Below are 13,869 nucleotides of genomic sequence, written 5' to 3'. Positions count from 1 at the left end.
GGGAACCAACACCACTACCCCTGAGACCACTCACCTGACTGTGTACTTGCGTACTATCTGGTCCCCTGGACCACATTGTATTAGGGGCCATTAGAGCCCACTATAAAAGGAACTCCACTTCCACTTGGAAGGGGGTTGGAAAAAACACTGTAGCACTACACCATAAGAAATACAAATGCAATTCACCATTTTTCTTCTACAAGTGTTCTTTGAGTTTCCAATTAGATCTTTAAAGTTTTTCTTTTGATAATCTCTACATTTCTATTTTTCTGACTTAACTTGGTTGACGAGTTCTCACTGTCAACAATAGGGAAGTGAAATAGTGTTGTATAGTAGTTAGGAGTCAGTTTGGTAGTCGAGACCGTAGATTTAAGGCGTAAAATCGAAGTAAAAATTCGATTTTTAAGCTAGTTGAAAAATTGGGTTTTTCCCGCCCTCTCGTAGTTGAAAAAGTTTTCTCAGAAATTTTTTTTACTTCCGCTTTTCAATCTGTTTCTCAAACTGCTCGTAAGAGACTTATTGTTTTTGTTAGAATGCTACCGGCCGTATAAAAACTTAATATTTATACGTGAGCAACGTTATTCCAACTCTCAACACAAGCTATTAAGCTTTAAGTTCTCTTCTCCCTTTTTTCTGTTCGCAGCTTTTCATGCAAGATCCGTGGGGAGGTGAGAGACCCATCGATGACGACTTGCTGGCTCAATTGCTTAAGGACGAGGAGCAACCGTCGTTACTAATACCTAAAATTCCCTTTTCTCGCGCCACTTCAAACACTCTATCGACCCTCCTCCAAAATATGGGTCGAGCAAAAACTAAAGCCCAGAAAAAGAAACCTTCCAATCCTTCAAATCAGCCTGCTCCTCAGGCTGAAATTCCCTCGACCAGTGGTCGAGAAAGAAATATCCCCGACCCTAGCATCCAAACCCACACTCAACTTCGAAACGCCATTCAACCAGATGTTGAATGGTATGTTTCCCCTTCTATCCGAGTAACAGTTAGGATGATTGCAAATTATATTAAAAAATACGGACTTCCCGGGGTAACCCTAGTCCAACCCACCAAAGACAAACGGGCGAATTTTCCTGGAGGCGTTTTCAGCGCCTGATCGAGATATCACATCAAGGCAGGAGCTATCCTGCCTCTTCATCCTTTCTTCCAAGGAGTGGCCAACTATTTTGGGGTCTCTCCTTTTCAAATAACCCCTAATGGATATAGAATGCTTTCAGCTCTCTATATCATTTATAGCCATAAGAAATGGCCTGTCCCCACACCACACGAGGTCAACTATCTGTTCGACCTAAAATCCAACCCCAATCAGGAAAACACAGGGTTCTTCCACTTTTGTCACCATGAAATGTCACGTACTTTCCTGAGTGACACAACTTTTATTTCCAATGTGGGGAGGTACCACCTTGAGTACTTCCTGACTACGGACATGGTTGCCAACAATCAGGCCTTCACCCAAGGAGGTAATACTTTAACACCCCTGGTCATTTATTTTTCTTTAATTTTTTTCCTGCACTTTCCTTAGATTTTTAGCGCCTTTTAGGCCCATGGTTGCGACTAAACCCTACTCCAGACATGGAGGTCTGATCAGTCCTCTGGCCAGTATGACTGACGTGGAGAAGAGCGCCAAGTATCTGGTCACAGAGGCTAACCTTAGGCTGGTCGGGCTTTTGGCACCGCACCAGGATGTGAGGGAGTCAACAGCGGGAAGTGCCACTGGCGAGGAGAATCCTGAGCAGCACCCAGACGTGTCACAACCTCAAAGGAGGAGGTTGGTTGGAAAGACAATTATGGAATCCTCTAGCATCACGCGAGCTACCGCTCCCCCTGCCCCACTGGGAAAGGGAAAAAGGAAATTTACCGAACCTCCCGCTCCCATCGACGAATCTTCAGATGAGAATGGTACTGATCTCTCGCTCTTAGACAGTTTTCCAATTCCCTATCACTTATTTGACGGGGACGGCAACTTTAAGTATACTCCAAACTTAAGTTCAGATTTCTTCCAGACAGTAAGTAGTTCAGTAAGTAATGTAACGACCAGTAGTTGTAGCACGGGTACTTTACTTATAATCTCTTTACTTTCATTTTTAGTTCCATCTATATATCTTGTCTCACTACTTGTGTTGTTTCTTTTTATGTAGATATGTCATCTTAAGACGTGTTCGAGCATTACAAGGCTGTTGCTGCTTCTTCAGGCAGGAAGAAGGACATCAAGAGGACTCGGGGGGAGAGCAGTAAAACTGCCTCAAAGAAGGCCCGAACTGAGGACCCTTCAACCATTGTTCCTTTGAAGGAGAACACGCCACCTCCATCGCCACTCGAGCAGCCGACCTCAACGCCTCCGGCCAACCAGCATTCCACTCCTCCAACACCTGTCGACCAGCACCCCAGACCTCACGACCCTACCAGCCGAACACACCGTACTCAGCCCTCTCAGCCCGAAGGCTCCCTGTCCAACTCCGTGGTCAGCTCAGCTAGGGAGAGGATATACAAGCTCTCCAAACACAAACGCAGTTAAGAGGCCATTGACGACACCATTTCCATGGAGACCGACCAAATACTCAACCGGGAGCTGAACGAGATAGTTAGTGTAAGTTACCTCCTGATGCTGAATAATTCGCTTTTGATTTTTCTGCCATTGCCTTACTTTTTTCTTCTGATTGCAGGGATTGCTGACCATGACTGCTGGCTGGCGCCGTGCGGATGCAATGGTGTCGAAGACCAAAAATTTTGACACCAGGCTTGCTGAGGCTAAGAAAGCGCTTGAAGGAAAAAATGTTGATCTGCATGAGAAGAACAATGAGGTAACCAAGCAGAACGGTGAATTGCTTGAGAAAAGTGCGGAGCTGTCTAAGCAGAACGAGGAACTGCTCGAGCAAAAAGCCACTTTGACCGAGGAGCTGCTAGAGAGTCGGGACGCCCTGAAGAAATCCAATGAAGACAAAGAAAAATTCAGGGAAAGCGCCAAACTCAATTACCAATAATCCAAAAAGTTCGAGCTTGATTTGATTGCGATCAGGCAGGAGACGGAGAAGCTGGAAAAGCGCGTGAAGGAGCTTGAGGAAGTTGAAGCCAAGAGCTTTGAGAAGTACAAGGAAGCCACCCATCTTTGATTCTACGAGTTTTGGAAGCACAACCGGATGGCTAACTTTAGCTACCTGTCAGATCGCCTGAGGCAGACTCTAATGTCTCAGTGTGCCATTTGCCTGGAGGAAGAAGAGAGGGCTAAAGTTCCTGCTTCCCCAGAGATCTCCCTGGCAACAGGGATAGATGGTGCAGATAATGAAACTAGCGCAGCTGTCGACCAGGACGCTCCTCAAGACCCTCCAGCCTCTTAGTCTTTTCCCTTTCTATCTTTTAATCCTTTTAAATACACGACCTAAGGGTCGTGATGTAAAGACACTTTAATTTTCTAGTTAAAATTTTATTGCTGCATGGGCAACTTTTACTTTTAATTGAACAATCACATCTGAGCAGTAACTGCTCGCGGTGTAAAAGGTTTCCTTAAGATATTATAATACTTGCATTTTATTATAACATCTGTTCGCATGACCGAACTTAGCATAGTACTTTTGATTGATCTAACAAAATACAAAATTTTGAAAAATACTCTAAGTACCTTAGCATGCTTTCACTTATTTTTCTCATGTGTTTACATATCTTTCGATATGCTTTGCTTACTAGATGCCTTATATGCCCCCTAAGTGATTGAGGAGCTTTAGGTGTTGGTTTTTATTGATCAAATTAGAGATTCTGCGCAGCGGAACAACAATCAAATTGTCAGATTAATCCCATAAGATTTCTAGATCTACTTCTTCACACTCATATATATATTGAATCAAGGACAAGAATAGAAAAATTACCTCAGGTCCTTCCTTGCTGCTATCTTTTCGTATGGCTGAATCCTTGAGATCTCACACCAAGATCTTCCAAAATGTTCTCAGGCACACAAAGAACGAGTGTGGGCTCGCTATACAAATAATAGGCAAGAAATATTTATCAGATGTTCTCAACACATGAGATCTGATAAAGTTTGGACCTATGTTTTGTGAAGAACAATGACCTTTGTTTTTGTCACTGTTCTCTTTTCTCTGGTAGAATTCTAGATATTTTTCTATCCCTGAAAAATTACGTTCTGTGAAAACTGATATCCGATATTTAATAATATCCAATATATTAAAATATTTGTTATTTTAAACAAATTCAAAATAACTGATCAGTTATCAGATTTTTGTTTAAATAATAATATTTTAATCATATTAAAATATCTCATTATTTATTTAATATTTAAATAACTAAAATTGTGGAATCAAGAGACTAAGTCCATCTCTTATGAGTGTAGCATAGTGCCTATGCACTGTGCCACACGTGAACCACATGTCTGTGCAGGCATGTGATTTTTCTCAATTTTTATTATTATTTAAATACCAAAAATCCCAAAAATAAATTAATTCAAAATTAATTATATTTTTGTTAAATCAAATAATCAATTAATTCTTAATTAATTAATTACACATAATTAAAAAATAATTATGTTTGATACATAGAAAAATATTTTTACTTATCACATAAGTCCTTTTTGCCCATTTTTTGTATTTTCCTTTGACAGTGATTGTTTGAGCCATTTCGGGGACCATGGACCTATAACATTAAGCTCCAATAAATTGAAACTAAATAATTAAACTCTTTAATTATAATAGTTAATTTATTAATTCTGATATTACTCCACTATAAATTCATAATTGCACTTTTTATGTTATAGATATACTTTTACATAAATCTTTTTCTTAAGTCGTCCATTGATATAACCATCTTACAATAGTTCAACCCTCTAATTAATTAGTTCATAAATTAGAATGGGAGAATTACCATTTAACCTTTCTAATTTACGTCTTATTCCTTAAGTACCATTAATTCACTAGTGAATAATTAATCTATAATCTAATTATAGATTTGAGCTCAAAATTATTCAGTTCCAGAATTAACCCTTAAGGGAACTAATATACAATCTGTTAGGAAATATTAGATTCCGTATTTTTGATACATGTTCCCAGCCATCCATGATATTAAATCTCCAAAACAAAAGTCATTAGCCTCATTCTTTGAAGAGACCTTAACGAATGAATCAAAAGATTTAATAAACATGAATAGGAGTTCATGAACACTTAGGATTTAGGTTGATCTATAAATGATCATCTGTTATGATATGAATTACAAGTCTTTATTATTAAATGGTTTTTGGATAAAGACTCTAATTCATATCGGTCCATGTCATATATAATCATATTATATAAAGCACCTTTACCGAGATGTCTTACCACATCAATAATCTGAATCTAGATTATTTGTATCATTATGATACTCAGTAAACCGTACTTACAACTCCAATTAAAGAATTCCATAACTTTAATTTGTTGTTGTTGACTATTTTTATTCATTCATGTGACCTTAATTCTCTCGTACTAATACAAGATCACATCCTCAATAATGAATATGGAATTTTTTTGATATTTACAAAATTATTCAAACAATAATTTAACAATCTAAATATGACAATAATAATAAACCATTGTATTTATTTATTCACAAAAGAAAAAAAATGTCTTTTCATGCTTTTAGGACACACTCCTAACATTAGGTCCTTAGTCACTTGCCTTGACCAGAACCTGTTCAAACATTACTGCTCGGAGCAAAATAATTAAAATGATAATATAGCAAAACAACACACATAATGAGCAAATACTTGTAATAAATACAATAATTGGCAAGAATGACTGGTTGCGCACAGTCCCTTATATTTCTCGTATTAAATGGACAAAACGTGTCTGTACGAGTGATCAATAAGATCTTACATTTATAAGCTATTAGTCACATAAACTGACCAACCCTTTTTCATAACTTGTAAAAAGTAAAATTAATACAAGCCAATTCTTTAAGAAGAATTGTTTATTGATAGTACTTGCGCATGTGTTCTCCATTCCAATAGCGAGGAATGAGATCTCCATTTAAGCGAGCAAGTTTGTAGGTGCCTGGATGGAGGACTTCTTCAATCTGGTATGGTCTTTCCCAATTAGGTCTGAGTACTCCAGCAGCCTGGTCGCGGGTATTTAGGAAAACCCTTCGAGTACTAAATCTCCGACATTGAATTTTCTTTCACGTACTTTAGAGTTGAAATAACGGGCGACTATTTGCTGGTATGCAGCTACTCGGAGTTGGGCTTGTTCACGTTTCTCATCGATCAAGTCCAGGAATTCCATCAATAGTTGGCTGTTAGAGCCTTGATCGTACATTATTCAGCGATGTGAGGGTGGATCTAACTCAACAGGCAACATAGCCTCATACCCATAAGACAAATAGAATGGAGTATGGCCTGTTGCTATTCGATGAGAAGTTCTGTACAACCAAAGGACTTCAGGCAATTGCTCTGGCCATGTACCCTTAGCTTATTCCAGTCTTTTCTTTAGGGTATCCTTTAGCGTTTTATTGACTGCTTTGACTTGTCCATTTTCTTGGGGATGAGTGCCTGAAGAAAAGCTCTTGATAATCCCATGTTGTTCGCAAAAGTTGGTGAATAAATCACTATCAAACTGTGTGTCGTTATCTGAGACGATTTTCCTTGGCAAGCCATAGCGACAAATGATTTTTTGACCACAAAATCCAGCACTTTCTTGGTCGTTATGGTTGCGAGTGGCTCGGGTTCGGCCCATTTAGTGAAATAATCGATGACAACCACAGCATACTTGACACCGCCCTTTCCTGTGGGTAAAGATCTGATTAAGTCTATACCCCACACTGCAAATGGCCACGGACTTTGCATCTGTTTCAGTTCATTAGGGGCTGCTCACGGGATTTTTGAGAATCTCTGGCACTTGTCATACCTCCGTACAAATTCCATGGAGTCTTCATTCATTGTTGGCAAGAAATACCATTGCCTCAGGATCTTTTTTGACAAGCTTTGCACCCCAGCGTGGTCCCCGCAAAAGTCTTCGTGTACCTCTTTCATCAATTATTTGGCCTTCTCTTTCAAAACACATATGAGGAGTGGCATTGAGTATCCCCTTCGGTACAAGATTCCATCAACTAGGATATACCTAGCAGCCTGTCGCTGAAGGGTCCTAGCTTTGTTTCTGTCCGTTGGTAACACACCTTGCATCAAATACTCTACGTATGGTGCCATCCATGTATCTGCCACTTGGATCACCAGAGTGTTCTCGTCTGCTTGGATGCTAGGCACAGATAGTCGTTCAACTGGCACTATGTTCAGAGTATCAGCATCTTTCGCACTTGCTAGCTTGGCCAAAGCATCTGCGTTTGAATTCTGGTCGCGAGGTACCTGCTGAAGGGTGTACTTGTCAAACTGTGCTAATAGATCCTATGTTTTGTTTAAATAGGCAACCATCTTTAAACCTCGGGCTTGGTACTCTCCCATGATTTGATTTACCACCAGCTGAGAGTCACTATAGATGTCAAGTATCTTTATATTCATGTCCTTGGCTAATCGTAACCCAGCGAGCAATGCTTCATACTCAGTCTCGTTGTTGGAAGCAGTGAAATCAAACCTGATTGCACAGTGAAATCGATGCCCTTCAAGCGTAATCAGGATCACCCTTGCCCCTGTGTGATTCTCATTGGAAGAGTTGTCTATAAATGACTTCCATGAGGGAGGTTGGTTTTGAGACTCAGGCTCTTCGATCTGCTCGCTATCTGTAAGTTCAGTGAACTCTGCAACAAAGTCAGCCAGGGCTTGTCCTTTTATCGCTGCTCGCGGCAAGTAAGAGATATCGAACTGCCCAAGTTCGACTGCCCATTTCAACAATCTTCCTGCAGGCTCTGGCTTTTACAGCACTTGTTATAGAGGCTGGTCGATCAAAACTGTGATTGGGTGAGCTTGAAAGTAAGGTCTCAGCTTCCTTGAGGCCAAAATGAAGCAATAGGCTAACTTTTCAATTGGTGGATATCGCAACTCCGCTCCAATTAGCCTCTTGCTTACATAATAAACAGCCTTTTGCACACCTTCTTCTTCCCTTACTAAGACAGACTAGGAGCATATTCCGTAATCACCAAGTAGACAAATAAAGCCTGCTCGCACTCCTCAGTCCACTCAAATTTTTTGGTACCTCTAAGTAGATTAAAAAATGGAACGCACTTGTCTGTTGATTTTGAAATAAATCTACTGAGAGCGGCAATCCTTCCAGTCAAACTTTGAACATCCTTAATCTTTGCTGGCGATTTCATATCGATCAGGGCTTTGATTTTCTCGAGATTGGCTTCAATTCCACTCGAGTTAACTATAAATCCCAAGAACCTCCCTGATCCTACTCTGAAGGAGCATTTGAGGGGATTCAGCTTCATCTGATATTTGTTCAATACATTGAAGCATTCCTGCAAATCCTCTATATGCCCTTCTGCCTTCTTTGACTTTACCACCATGTCATCGACATAGACCTCCATGTTGGTGCCGATCAGCTCCTTAAACATGTGGTTGACTAGTCGATGGTAAGTCGCACCAGCATTTTTCAAAACGAAGAGCATTACTTTGTAACAGTAACGCCCTGTATCAGTCTGAAAGCTAGTGTGATCCTCATCAGGGGGATGCATACTAATCTGATTATATCTGCAGTATGCATCCATAAAAGAGAGATTCTCATGCCCTGTAGTGGCATCGACCAGTTGGTCGATCCTAGGGTGTGGGAAACAATCCTTGGGGCAGGCTTTATTGAGGTCTGTGAAATCCACGCATGTTCGCCATTTGCCATTCGGCTTGGGAACTAGCACGGGATTAGAGACCCATGATGGATAAAATGCCACCCTGATGAACCCATTCTCCTTTAACTTCTCGACTTCTTCTTTTAAGGCCTTTGATCTATCTTTGTCGAGCAGCCTTCTTTTCGGTTGCACCGGTGAAAAACTCTTGTCGATGTTCAGGACATGGCTAATGACTGCAGGGTCTATTCAAGGTCCTCGATAGGTCCTATTTCTTCCTCAAAATCTCCAAATCGAGGATCCAAGTCTCTATCCTCACTTTGGGCAATGCCCTATTAGGTGACATTATCACCTGACTGGGCCTGAGCATCAATTTCCATTTGCAACTCTTTTCTGGGAACATCTCTCGACACACCTTTCTTTGCCTTTGTTATCGAGGCATTGTAGCACTCCCTTGCTTCCCGCTGATTTCCCAATACGCATCCTACACCTGCATCTATTGGGAATTTCATGGCAAGGTGCCATATTGAAGTGACGGCCCGTAGGTCGACCAGAATTGGTCTCCCAATTACGGCATTGTATGCCGAAGGACAATCAACTACTATGAAAGTAGCGAGTAATGTCCTGTTAGCAGGTGCAGTACCTGCTGTAACTGGAAGCCTAATCGACCCCGTTGGGGCGAGCCCTACACCAGAAAAACCATAGATGGTTTGGTTGCATGGCTCCAGGTCCTTGACGGACAGCTTCATTCTCTCCAGCGAAGACTTGTATAGAATGTTGACCGAACTTCCTGTGTCGACCAACACCCTCTTCACCATCATGTTGGCAATTTGTACATCTACGAACAGCGGATCCGAGTGTGGGAATCGTACGTGCTGGGCATCGTCTTCAGAGATGGTTATCAACTCCTCCTTTGTTCGAGCCTTTTTTGGTGCTCGATCCTCCACACTCATCATCTCGATGTCCTGGTCGTGGCGTAGGGTTTGAGCGTATCGTTCCCTTGCCTTCCCACTATCCCCTGCAAGATGTGGGCCTCCACAGATGGTGAGTAAAGTGCCTGCCATAGGAGCTGGCTGTAGGGGTGGCGAGCATTGGCGTGCAGGCGCCTGCTCGTTGCCACCCTGAGCCTCTCACTGAGACCCTATTTTGTCTCGCACATATCTCCTTAGATGTCCCTGCCTAATCAGGAACTCAATCTCGTCTTTCAACTGGTTAAATTCATTGGTGTCATGCCCGTAGTCGTTGTGAAAATGACAGAACTTTGTCGTATCTCTCTTGGAGATATCTTTCCTTATAGGTGCGGGTTATTTGTAAGGCACGCTTGAGCTGGTCGCCTGGTAGACTTCCGCTCGGCTATCGACAAGGGTCGTGTAGTTGGTGAATCTCGGCTCGTATCGACTGCCTTTGGGGCGTTTATTTTAAGAAGCTGAGGGTTCATTGTTCGCCCGCTTCCCACCATTCCTACCATTGCCATTCCTGTTGCCCCTGCCATTTCCATTGGGTTTTTCCGACCCGTTGGCGGCTTTGGCGAGTTCTTCCTTCGGCCCCTTGTCTTTTGTTGGCAATTTTCCTTCATTGACAATCGCGTCTTCGAGCTTGATATATCGATCAGTCCGATCCAAAAACTCTTGGGTACTTCTTACCATATTCTTTTTTAGGCTACTCCAGAGGGGTGAATGGCGCCTAACCCCAGCAGTTAGGGCCATCATCTTGCCTTCATCACCCACTGCCTTGGTTCCAGTTGCTGCTCGCATGAAGCATTGGACATATTCTTTTAAGGGCTCTCCCTCCTTCTGGCGTATCTCGACTAGCTGGTTGGCCTCTGTGGGGTGTACGCGACCCGCGTAGAATTGCCCGTAAAATTATTTTACGAACATCTCCCAAGATACTATACTGGCAGGAGGGAACTTAAAGAACCACTCCTGGGCAGTGTCAGATAGTGTCGCAGGGAAGATCCTGCAGCGGGCATCTTCCGACACTTTCTGTATACCCATTTGTATCTCAAACTTGTTAACGTGAGATATTGGGTCTTCGTACCCATCAAAATTTGGTAGTGTTGGCATCTTGAACTTACTGGGGGTTTCAGCCGCATCAATCCTTTGTACAAAGGGAGTGCCCCTCCTCCTATCGTACTCTATATGGGACGTCCGTCCCCCGACCAGCTGCTATACTGCCTGGTTCAGAGCATCAATCTGAGCCTGAACCAATTCTGGGACTGCAGGGGCGACCTGTGCCGGGGGAGCGTACTCATCATGTCTTTCACGTCAGTCGTTGAGCATGTCCCTTAAATCGTCATCCCTACGTCTCTGCTTGCTAACTCCTAGCCGATCAAAGACGTTCTGTTGCCTGGGTTTCCTCCCACCATTATGGCTAGCTGGCCTGTTTCTCTTGGGTGGGGGCTTCTGCCTCCACATCTTTCCTCATTCCTCCGACCAGCGCTTCCTCTGCCGGAATTGGCTTCATTATAGTCATGATCATCTCTAAAATGTGGCTGACTACGGCATGACCGGCTGTTCACGCTATTTCCTCCTCGGGCTAGCATCTCCCAAGCGTCAGGGGGAGGCATGCGCTGGTCGTTGGGTCCCCGTGCATTGTTATGCCGTGGGGGACCCCTGACCGCAGAGCCTGACTCGATGTTCCTTTTGTTGGCAGAAGGACGCTGTCCTCTGCTCGGTAGATTCAACTCTTCATCCCCTGGGCGTCTAGGGTTGTGGGGCAGTTGCCTCGACCAGCCTGAGAGGGAGGTTGCTGCTCAGGATCCCTAGCTAGGACATCATCCTGAGCCATAGGGGGCTGCTCCGGCCTTTGAGGGCTTGCTGGCTGGAGGGGAGGACTAGGATTGGGAGCCCTCTGAGGCGCCACACTCGGCGACTGATCTGGCTGAGAGGCTGGCACAGCCTGGCTCCGAGCCAATTGGATGGGTGCTTCAAGAGCGGCCATGGCATCCCTCTGCCGATGGTCCATGTCCGCCTGTCGCTCACTCAGCTTCTGGCGCTGGCATTCTATTTCTCTTTGTTGCAGCGCCATTGTCTCCGCAACATTCTCCTTATTGGCCCTCAGATTAGCCAACTCGTCCTGCAACACTCCTAGTGTTGCCCTCATCGTTTCGGAATCTAACTCCTCCTCTTCAAACTCCAAATGTAGTTCATTCTCAGCCACATTTGGGGGAGGAGGTTGGGATGGTGCAGCGCCTCGGTCTGTCCAGTCTTCTTGGATGTCTTCGCCATTAGATTTTCTTATAGTTTTTTTATCAATGTCTCAATGAAAGCACCAGAATGTTGACCCTCGATTTGTTCAACGACGCGGAGTCAAATATACGACAGAAAATTAGACGACAATTAAGAGTTTAATCTAATTGAAAAGAAGAAAACACCAATTATTTATAGTGGTTCGGCCCCAAAGAATGGTAATGACCTATGTCCACTTAGTGTTATTATTAATATTGAATCTCAAAGCCATGATCAAAGAACTAGGGTTCTTGAGTTTCACAAACCATGGGAGAATTACAATAAAATGATGGATAATCACACTATAGCTTTTTCTCTCAATATTCAGGAAAAAGATTCAAAGATCCAAAAGTCCAAAAGTCCCTTCCTTGAGCTATTTCATGCACATTTATAGGCTCAAAGGGGGTTACAAGGGCCAATGGGCCTTAACTTTCCTTAATAACCGCGTATCAAGGTAATAAAGAGGAAATATTCAGTGTAATTATTATAGGATTACAATCTTATAAGGAAATAAACCAAATTATACGACCAGCCTGGTCGTACCTAAAAGTCAGCTTTGATGAAGCAATCTGTAGCTGGTCAATAACCGAACAGTACCGCCTCATCTCAATTCCGCCACGTGTCATCCACGTGTGAAAAATACCTGCCACGTCATAATTAACCGTTTTTTTGTAAACACAAGACTTCAATTTTAAGCATAACTCCATAAGAAACTAAGAAAAATAGCAACAAAAACATAACACAGCTACTAAAACCAATAGCATGCAAAGCCTAATGGTGTGATTCGTGTCTGTAGCCACCACCAAAAAAATAAATAACAAAACAATAGACTAAACACATCTTGCAAGGGAGTTTGATTACCCAACCCTGAGAAAAATCATTACTGGAGAAGGATCCCATTTGATTATGAATCAGAGACCATTTTGCAACATTATGAGAGTGTTAATTACTCACCCTAGTGGAAGTAGTTGAAATATCATTTTCAACCATCCTAAGTGATTTTTTGTTAAAATACAACATGCTGCATCGATCTATTCAACTTATAATGTGACGCCCCACATCACTATGGCTGCTTTCTGGAATGACGACTGGCCCTACAAACCAAGACAAGTCTTTCCAGCGTGCTTTGTCCTCACTCGCACACTTCCTGGGAAAACTTCCCAGGAGGTCACCCATCCCTAGATTACTCCAAGCCAAGCACGCTTAACCATGGAGTTCTCAAGTGATGGGCTACCGAAAAGAAGATGCACCTTCCTGATATAGGTAGTACCCATCAATCCATTTAAGTTGTAATGCCCCGAATTCTTCGATGTGTTTAACGGCGTGAACAGTAGGCTGGGAGGGCCATACTTTCTTAATTGTGTTATTAATTGATAAAACGCATGTATGTGTTGATTATATTATGATATGATGCGAAATGCGTGCATGTGAGTCCATATTTCTAATTACAGGGGTGTGATGGTAATTTGGCCCATTGAGGGTAAATTGATTATTTGTACACATGTTGGTGATATATCTTGAGACCACATTATGATGTGGGTTTGTTCGAGCCGTTTGGCATGAGACGATCAAGGAATGTAAATTATCGGTTTGGTCATAACAGGCTTAAGCTCGGGGCTCGGGGTGAGTCTCGGGGTGCTTTAATGATTAGAGTGTTACCGGGCATTAAAGGGTAACGGGATGTGAATTATTGGTGTTTGAGTATATTGAGATTAGCGGGAATTGGGAAGCGTTAATTATCATTAACGGTGTAGGTGGAAAGTGCTGAAATTACCCTTGAAGTGGTTTTAGAATCTTTAATAGACCTAGGGGTATATTGGTCATTTGGGATTTGGATATATATGGTTTTAGATGGCTGTAAAAACAAAACCAAAAACAGAGACAATTCTTCTTCTCCTTCCCGTACCTTCTCCTTCCTTCATTTTCCTTGTGA

The sequence above is a fragment of the Humulus lupulus genome, chromosome 4 (genome assembly GCF_963169125.1).
Source record: "Humulus lupulus chromosome 4, drHumLupu1.1, whole genome shotgun sequence".
Lineage (NCBI taxonomy): Eukaryota > Viridiplantae > Streptophyta > Magnoliopsida > Rosales > Cannabaceae > Humulus > Humulus lupulus.
This window is presented reverse-complemented; position numbering follows the sequence as displayed.